Genomic DNA, 9,925 nt, shown 5'->3' with positions numbered 1-9,925 from the left:
CAGGATGGCCAGAGAAACCTGATGAGTGCGCCCACTGGATGGCACGAGCTCGGACGGGGGTCGGGACGTACTGGCGGTTAGGGGGACCCTTACCTGGGTCTGGATCAGTGGTTAGGGCCTCCTGGATGGCTCTTTCCAAGTCCCAGGTGAGTGACCCAATGGTGCAGGTGGCTGGGAGGATGGCTCCGGAGGCCTCAGAAGGGTCATCTGGGGAGTGGAGTCTGGAGAGGGCATCTGGCTTGGTGTTCTTAGAACCCGGGCGGTAGGTGATGTTGAAGTTGAAGCGGGAGAAGAAGAGGGACCAACGATACTGCCGTGGGTTCAGGCGTTTAGCAGACTGTAGATACGACAGATTCTTATGGTCCGTCCAGATGATGACCGGGAGCTCTGTACCCTCAAGCCAGTGTCTCCATTCCTCAAGAGCTAGCTTTATGACCAGAAGCTCTCTGTCACCAATGTCATACCTGCCCTCTGTGGTGGTGAACTTCTTCGAGAAAAAGGCACACGGGTGGAGCTTGCCATCTCTGGAGGAACGCTGGGATAGGATGGCCCCCACACCCGTCTCAGATGCATCAACTTCAACTGTGAATTGAGCAGAAGGGTCAGGATGAATAAGAATTGGAGCCTACACAAACCTTTTCTTTAGCTCATCAAAAGCCAGATTGGCCTCCGGGGTCCATCTGAAGGGCTGTTTGGTGGAAGTCAGAGTAGTGAGAGGAGTTGCGATAACACTGAAGTTCCGGATAAAACGGCGGTAAAAGTTAGCAAACCCCAGAAAGCGCTGGAGTTGCTTCCTGGAGTTTGGAACAGGCCACTCCTCTATTGCCTTGATCTTAGCCGGGTCCGTCTTCACCTGTCCACCCTCAAATACGTAGCCGAGGAAGGTTATGGAGGGAACATGGAATTGACACTTCTCAGCCTTGACGAAGAGCCGGTTCTCCAACAACCTTTGGAGGACCAACCTGACATGCTTGCGGTGTTCATCCAGGCTGTTGGAAAAGATGAGAATATCGTCAAGGTAGACAAAAACAAAAACATTGAGAAAGTCCCGGAGAACATCGTTAATCAGGTTCTGGAAGGTGGCAGGGGCGTTGCAGAGACCAAAGGGCATGACCAAGTACTCAAAGTGACCAATATGGGTTTTGAATGCGGTTTTCCATTCGTCACCCTCTCGAATGCGGACGAGATGATAGGCATTGCGCAGGTCGAGCTTTGAGAAGATGGAGGCTTGGTGAACTGGTTCAAAAACTGAGGACAAGAGAGGGAGAGAATACTTATTCTTTACAGTAATTTGGTTGAGTCCTCTGTAATCAATACACGGCCGGAGAGTCTTATCTTTTTTAGACACAAAAAAGAATCCTGCACCGAGGGGGGAAGAAGAGTGACGAATGAGACCTGCTTTAAGTGAGTCATTGATGTACTGTTCCATAGTCTCTCTCTCCTGCTTGGAGATGTTGAACAAACGGCTGGAAGGAAGTGGGGCTCCAGGAAGAAGGTCTATACAGCAATCATAGGGCCGATGAGGCGGGAGAGATTGGGCGATATCCTTACTGAATACCCGGTGGAGGTCATGGTATTCTTTAGGGACATTAGTTAGATCAAGTTTACCCACGGGCTGGGGTAGGTCTGAAGGTAGGGATGGCTTAGCAGACTGCAGGCACTGGTTGAGACAAAAAGGACTCCATGAGTCAATGCGAGCATCGGCCCAGTTAATGTGGGGGTTGTGTTTGAGGAGCCAGGGAAACCCAAGAACCAAAGGGGCACCCTTAGTGGAAAACACAAAACATTGAATGAGCTCTTGGTGATTGCCCGACACGAAGAGGGAAACTGGGTCAGTTTGGTGGGTAATATTGGCCATAGGACTACCATCCAAGGCAGCCACCTGGAGAGGGGAAGGTAATGCATGGACAGGAATCTGATATTGTGCCACTAGATCAGGGTGTATGAGATTTTGTTCAGAACCTGAGTCAACTAAGGCTTGGACTGGGTAGGAATCATGCTGGATAGTGAGAACAGCAGAGAGACTTAGCCGGAGGTAATCATTCTCTTTAGATCTGCCCGCCAGGACCCCCAGACCTACTGGCGGGCCAGGGCTTTTGGGCGAACTGGACAGGAGGAGATGAAATGTTGAGGGGAGCCGCAGTAAAGACAACAACCTGAGGATAAACGGCGCTGCCGTTCCTCTGAACTTAGCCGGGCTCGGCCTAACTGCATGGGTTCTGGAGGGTTCTGGATTGGAGGACTGGGCGAGTCAGGACTGGGAGAACCCCTCCTAATAGGAGGCAGAGGTGGTCGGGGATTTGAGGGTCGGGCTCTATCTCTAATTCTGTTATCAATCTTGATGGCCAGGTTAATTAGCTCATCAAGAGAGTCAGGTTCGTCTCGGCACGCCAGCTCATCTTTCAATTTGTCATTAAGAGCATGTTGGAAAGCTCCTTTAAGAGCTGGTTCATTCCAACCTGATTCAGTCCCAAGAGTGCGAAAATCAATTGCGAAATCGGCCACTGATCTATTCCCTTGTCTTAAATTCCAGATTCTTTTTGAGGCAGCCTCCTCACCAAGCTTGGGACAAAATGTTTGTTTGAAGAGCTCAATAAATTCCTCATAGGAATAATATACGAGGTTCTCCTCATCAACTACTGTCTCAGCCCACCTAAGTGCTCGATCTCTTAGTAACCCAACAACAAAAGAAATCTTGCTGGCATCGTCAGGAAATGAGCGTGGGGACCGGCGAAAAGCTAAAGCACATTGAAGCAGAAAACCCTTGCTCTTCTCTAGCTCACCTGAGTAGTGTTCAGGAGTGGGTGTGCTGACATCACGGCACAGGGGTGGTGCAGAAGCAGTTGAAGTAGTGGAAGTAGTGGGGGCTGGGACAGGAGCAGGAGCTGGAACGGGAGCAGGGTTGGCTGGAGGCGACCTGTTCTGCAAAGCCTGGATCTGATTAGCCATTTGATGAAGATACTGAAGTATGGAGTTCTGCTGATGCGTCACAACATTTATTGCGGCATCGTGCCTGCCTAAAAGGACCCCCTGTTCAGAAAGTGCGGTCCGTAGTTGTGCTGCAGAGTCCGATTGGCCAGATGGTTCTGTCATAATGAGAGGTACCAGGACTCGAAGGCAAGCAACAACTACGGACACCCAAACTCAGTTTACAGATTTATTGAACAGGAAGGTGTAATGGGGAAAACGATGGAGAGGTGAAGATCAGCGGCAGCAGGGAGGAACCGGGCCAGAGGAGGAACTGAGAAATGGGTGAGCAGTTAGACAGAGGAATAATGACAGGAATGATGATGTAACCTGATGAGGGCTTACGGATTGGGGGTTCAGGTGAGCAGAGGAGGATACAGCAGTTGGGGCAGCGAGGGGTCTCCAGGTGGGGGAGTTCCAGCAGGTAACTGAGGGTGGACAGGCAGCAGCAGGGTGGTGGTGGTGGAGGAATCCAGGGGCTCGGCCAAGCCGAACAGCGAGGGCCAAGTAGTCCAGGTGATCTGATTCTCAGAGAGAGGTCAGGGCTGGTTCTAGGAGGAAGAAAGATGGGAGAGGCGTCAGGAACAAGTTAGACACTTGAGACAGCACTGAGAGCTAGAGTGTACCACTGTAGAAGCGGAACCATCTGGCATCTTCTTCTGGGAAGCCTCTCCTATTTAAGGCCATTGTTGATTGAGATGACGAGCACCAGCTGGATCCCGTCAGCCTGCCACCCTGAAAATGTAGAGAAAACACTCCCCCGCAGAACCCAACATATGCAAAATGTCTTTAGTTTTTATTCCTCCATGCTCTGGAGGCTGTAGGTACTGATAAGTGTTGGCATGCTTTGTGACTATTGTATTAAGACTCATTACCTGCAACCATTTGTTATGTGTGTGGTAGTAAAGCCCTAAATTACCCAGCTTCTTTCTGCAGCAACCAGAACTTTATGTTTTGCCAGGAACCCATAAAGAAAGATTTACTGGTTTCGAATTGGGGTCACTTTTTGGTATTTGCATCATGTGATGGCGGCAAATATACTTTCTGTCTTGATTATGTTTGTAGATAATTGATGAGTACATTTGTAAGCTGCAACAGATGTAGGAAAGATTCCCTGCACACAATGTTTCATCTGACTGAAATTGTTACTGAGCATGGTGAAGATTGTGGAGGCATTTTACCCTATAACTAATAGTAAACAAGCCTCTTTTGTGTCAAGCAGGCCAGGCTAGACCTCAGCCTCATCCAAGAAATCTGATCTCCATTAAATTCAAATCTGCTGCTCCAAATCTGCACAATGCGTCCATGTTACTTCACTTTTCTTGCACAAAAATGAACTTGCTTCTGAGTACAGCCAAAACGTAATAAAAGATCAATGTTCTCACCAAATGTTTCAGTGCAAGGCGAGATGCCGTTTCAAATTTCTTCTCCCTTAAAAGGTTTAGAGCAAACAAACAGTGCCTGTTCGTCACATACAGTTTCTTGGAAACTTAATCACACCTGTTGACCTATTTCACATTTTACCAGATACAGCAATAAACTTCAATGTGTTTTAGTGGGATTTATTGTCATAGGCTGACATAAAGAAGTGCATAGGAAATGATTCATGGTTTTCAATGTCTTTTTCAAATAAGGTTCTGAAAATTTCAGTGTCTTTGAACATCTCACTGAGCACTGTTTTATCGATCATTAAAAACTGGAAAGAGTATTTGACACCTACCGTTTCAGGCCTGCCAAAAGGTGCCCATCATGAAAGGGGAGCACTGATCAGAGAAGCAGCCAAGATGCTCATGGTAACTAGAGGAGCTGCAGAAATCCACACACTGGTTGGAACAGTCTGTCAAGAGGAAAAGTACTTGCGTGCTTTACAAATCTGGCCCCTATTGAGACAAGAAGAAAGCCTTTGCTGGAGGAAAGCAATAAGAAGTCTCATTAAAAGTTTCCGACCAGCCTTGCAGGGACCACAACAAAAATTTGTATTACTCCAGAAAAAATCTTTTGACTTACATTTATTGTAGAAATCATCATTCAGTGGGATCGCTTGTCTTCTGTCCAGAGATGGAAACTGGTAATATATAATGGACCATTAATAGACCAAATTGCTTGTAGATTTATGTTTATGGGCAATACATACTTTTAGCTATCACAACATCAACAGTTTTCTCTGCTGTAAGACGTATTTATGGGAATCAGATAAGAAATATGGCTGCCATGACAGATTCATCCTTATCCTCCATTAAAACTGTACTGTTTTGTTGACAAGACTCAATGCATAGTAATGGTGCCTGCAGATGAATGTCACTAGCTATAGTGACTAATAAATGCTGTCCAATCCCATAATATGTAAAAAATGTTTCATGTCTATCCTAAAGACAGTAATTAGCTGTGTTTCCATTGACCTTAAAATTGTGCATATTTGAATTATGGAAATAAATTTGCTTAACCCTTCTGCGGTCCTAAGAGATGGGGTCATTTTGACCCCATGAACTTTTTACCCCATGCGTGTTGCAGCAGGATCGCACTCACACCAAGTGCGATTTTAAGAGTCCCTGCTGCCCAACCGTGACATCTGCCGCGCTCCTCCTGAGTGTCACGCTAAGACTCACGTTTTTCACTGTAAGGTTTTTTGTTTTAGCTAGAAATGAGGTGGTTTTTCAATTGTATATCATTTTATGTCACAAACAAGCAGTTTTATCGCTAAACACCAGTTTGTGTAAACAGCAACATGCAGTGGTCTCCTTGGACAATATGCAGGTGGCTCCACCAGAGGCCTCATTTCATCACACAGTCCATCAAAAGTTAAGTCTGTCATTCGAAAGTGTTGAATCTGTAGCTCTTCTGTAAAATCACCTATTTCCACAAAAATGCCGCAAACAGCTCCCAAGTAAAAGAAGGCTGACGCACCAACAACTCAAAACACCAGCGTTTCCTCTGATAGCCAATGATGAGCGAAATATGAATATTTTTAAGTGTTAACATCAAGTCACCACCATGACTTTTAACAATTCATCATTTGAACAAGCGTATGTGGTTATAATTTAATTTCCTATCTTATATAGACACCGCAATTGCAGAATTGTCTTTTCAACATTCGCAGAATATTAGGAAAATTTTGCGCACATTTATGAAAATGCAACTATTATAGCAAAAGGTAGTTCAAAGGACACAGGGGTACTAAGATAACCCTGAATTTTCTGCCTGCAACATGACAAAATATGAATTAATTCAACAGAAATATGTACTTTTACAAGCTATTGTAGCCCAAGCAAAATGATAAATGGGTGTAAATCAGTTTATCACCAACATTTCTGAACCATGCTCTCTAGTATACCTCAAAGCAACATTATCCTTTGTCGACAAGGTTGTGAGGGGCTCCTTACATCTGGGTTTATCCAGCTTTTTACTGGGAGCGGGTGCTTTTAATATAGAGGCCCAGGATAGTGTTTGTTATAAAACAGGGCTCCTCCTGGCATATCTGCTTTCTCCTTTCCTCAGGAATGTACAGAAATTGAGCCTTTGCGAAGACTTCAGGGTAGAAGAACTAAAGAGGAGGAGGAGGAACCCTCACACAAACATACACACGCACATACATCCACGCACAGCGAGCTCTCAGTTCCGTCTTAAAGACAGAGCTTTAAACACTACCACATGCTACGAATCCAGCAGCAAAGGAGCCACAAGCGTGTGTGTGTGCTTAAAGAATCGCATACGGCAACAGTTGTTTATAGCTTGGCAGTGGGTGTGTGTGTTTGGATGTTTATGCAATCCTATCAGAGAGCGAAAAAGTGAGAGTTGACTGTTTTACTATCCATTCTTGACGGCTCAGACCAATTATTAAAGTGATTAGGGAATAGTTGGCAGAGAAGTGTGAAGGTCTGCTCGCCTGCAAGAAGTCAATAAAGGAAGGCAGCTAGTGAGTCAGAGAGCCGTGAAGCCCCGTTCCTCGCTTGCTTACCGCGATGCTTTATGATTACAATGCACAATAGTTCTGTGGGAGAATTATGTAAGAAAATACATGGCCAGTCCTACAATGTGTTTTCCAGAAACTGTCATCGCCCCACATTTCCTGGTTAACATTAGTTTCTTCTGTGGTTCCTGTCTGTGTGTGTGTGTGTGTGTTGGTGTGTGCATATGTGTGTGAGTGTGTTTTCCAATAATTTCCTCGGCTGTTTTGAATGTCAGAGTAGTCCCATGCATTTCCAAGAGAAACCATTCATTGAGTAAAACAATTCCAGATCACGCTAAAAACAACCACAATGGGAAAATCACATCCAGCACATCGTAGAGCAGCTTTGTCTGGTAGAACAGACTGTGTGAGTGGAGCCTTTACTTGCATGGGGATGTGTGTGTCCGCATGTGCCTGTAGGACAGTTCCCATCCTTCCTCTATCCGCTAATCCACAGGTTGCTCCTTACTTCAGAGGATGTTATTGTGAACCATTTCTTTCTTTCTTTTTTTTCCTAACAGATTTCTTCTGTTTCTCCTTATTTATCACACTTGCAGGTTTTTGATAATCATATCTATCTTAATAGACCAGATCCCGTATATATATATATAAAATAGTTTACAATGGTGATATACCTGAAGAACAGTGGAAAGCTTTCCAAGTAAAAACTTATATCTCCATAAACCTCATATCTGATTATTCGATCCTTAGCAGCAGTGGCTCCCATTGGAGCTGGGCAAGCGTATCACAATTTAAGCAATTCTTGTCAGACAAGACAAATCATTTTTGATCATTTTTTGTTATAAGTATACAAAATACTACCAAACTAATTATATGACCTTTTGTCTTTTATCCACAATTTATTCTTGAGCTGTTGTACTCATTTCTCCTTTTGCTACACCCCGATCTTTTTTTTTAAATAGCAAAAACACTAGCAAAAAATTAAACTGTTCCCTCATACTCAGGCGTACTGTGTGCATTCTGTCTACAGATCATTGAAATTTCTACCACTTTTCATGATAAATTCCTTCATTACCAAAAATCTAAATTGATGCTGCCTAGTTTGATGAGCTAGTTGGGCCCCTAGCTTCGTTTCTTCTCCACCAGGGCAGCAACAGCACAACTCTCTGTGCTGCACAGAGACTTACACATCCTTGTGACTGCCGACTCTCAATGTTATCAGCTTGGTGACACAAGAAGTTGGATGTAAGCTGCTTCCTGTCCAAGTCAGTGCATCACTGAGCATGGGACCATTTCTGTTGAAATATACCTGTGTGCAAATGTGTCCAGCAGACATTCACTTTGCATCCATCTTGAGAATGCAAGGTCCTCCAGGGAGATAAGAACGCCTGAGTAAGTTGGTGGCAACATGAAACTGCTGTTGTTAGCTAACCAGTGAGTGAGTGATTTAGTTGATGTCAGAAAGCTTTCTTAGATGGAACCTTGAGAGGTTGAAGCCTTTCCTCTGCCTACATCCCCCAGAATGCCCTGCAGTTCTGGATTGGAGTTAAGTGAAATTATCAAAATTCTACTGGGCGTAGTTTCTGTTGACATTGATCACATGTCTTTTGGGATAATCACAGTTTCTTTGTGATCTAATTGGGGGTAATTATTTTTTGTACAAGGCCAGGTTACTTTTTTCTTACTTATTTAGTTTTGTCTAAATAAGTAGACAAAACTACTTATTTAAATCTGTTTAAATAAGTATGTGTGTGTTAAAATCTGTTTGATTATGTGAAATACTTAAATGACAAAAAAAAGGTAAATTAGAAAAAGTTTGGGGAAAATAATTTTCCACATGCTTCAAACTTATGAAGCATGGTATAACTTGAACTTGGAACGTGTGGCTCAAAAAGGTAGCATTTCCCAAAAGATTGTTATTATGGATGTTGTTTCCTTTTTGAAATAACTGGAACACATTGGATTTGACACGTTAATGACTAAACGGTGACCCACCCAACTGGAAACGTCTCCAGCTCTCTGAGTTTGCACATGTTTTGTGCAGCCCACCGCAAATTCAACTTTACACTTTACGCTACGTCCTAACATGATACCACATCTGCTCCCCACCTGGGGTCCCAATAACCCTAAAGTCAATAGGGGGTACATACACTTTTTACAGCAAAGAGGTTGTCAAAGTTGACATTTGTTGGTTTCAAAACTAGAACTCTTTTCCTGAATATTAAAAAAAAAAGGTTAAAAGTGAGGAAGCACATAAAACATTTCAATGCATTGTTAAATATTCTGACCTTGCATGTTTAACTGTAGGAATGATGCATTTGTTCAGCTTTAAAAGTGGCAGCAATGGTTGGATTTTTGCAAAGCCCAGTCAAAATAGATTTGACAGCAACATTCCTTTTATGGAAGAAGTTTGAGTCAAAAATCTACCGAGACTGTTTTTAATGACTTGCCCCTGATGTATTGCTTGATTCTTCAGCTTACAAAAAATGAAAATCAGCACTGAGATATGAAACGTGACCACACCAATAATTTGCTCTCAAATTATAAATTGTTGCACTTTATTTATAAAAAATGTACACAAATTTGTTTTAACACCTATAAACGTTTTCCAAATTCTATCCAAGGCTTCAACAAAAATAATTTAAAGGACAAACCACAAAACCTCCTAAAGGTCAGAAGATCTGTCAAACCTAGATAATACCAAGTATCAGAATTGATATTGATATTGGTGATATTGGCTTTGTATTTACTTGGTATCTGACTGATACAAAAATATGCACTTCTAGTAAAAAGTGCACAAAACAGTATATGTATGTATTTTTTTCTTTTCACTTCACTAATTTGTGTTAATTTGGGTTCTATCAGCATGTCAAACTGGTCGATTAAAGTCAGTCTTAGTGTGTAAATTCAAGATTTACGTTCTCTAGTTACTGGAAATGCAAGTGTTACCATGCTCAAAATAAAGTATTAATGAAGTAATAAAGTAAAGTGATAAAGTTTACAAAGCATATCTGCTTTATATGTTGATAGAATACCTTGGTTGGTATATAT

At 43.1% G+C, this 9,925-nt stretch overlaps 1 long non-coding RNA gene across 1 annotated transcript; it reads right to left on the bottom strand.

Moving 5' to 3' along the window:
• Positions 1–634: 634 nt before the first annotated feature.
• Positions 635–3,864, bottom strand: LOC148158246 (uncharacterized). The gene is made up of 4 exons (XR_015763709.1): positions 3,594–3,864; positions 3,313–3,518; positions 2,784–3,241; positions 635–989 (listed from the first exon to the last, which is right to left on the bottom strand). It is a non-coding gene; the product is annotated as an uncharacterized LOC148158246 (long non-coding RNA).
• Between the last annotated feature and the right edge of the window lie 6,061 nt (positions 3,865–9,925).

Source organism: Poecilia mexicana, unplaced genomic scaffold, assembly GCF_051168715.1.
Source record: "Poecilia mexicana isolate PSO_F unplaced genomic scaffold, ASM5116871v1 scaffold_7, whole genome shotgun sequence".
NCBI classification, from domain to species: domain Eukaryota; kingdom Metazoa; phylum Chordata; class Actinopteri; order Cyprinodontiformes; family Poeciliidae; genus Poecilia; species Poecilia mexicana.
Note: the sequence above shows the minus strand (reverse complement) of the source record. Positions and strands in the feature narration are given on the sequence as shown.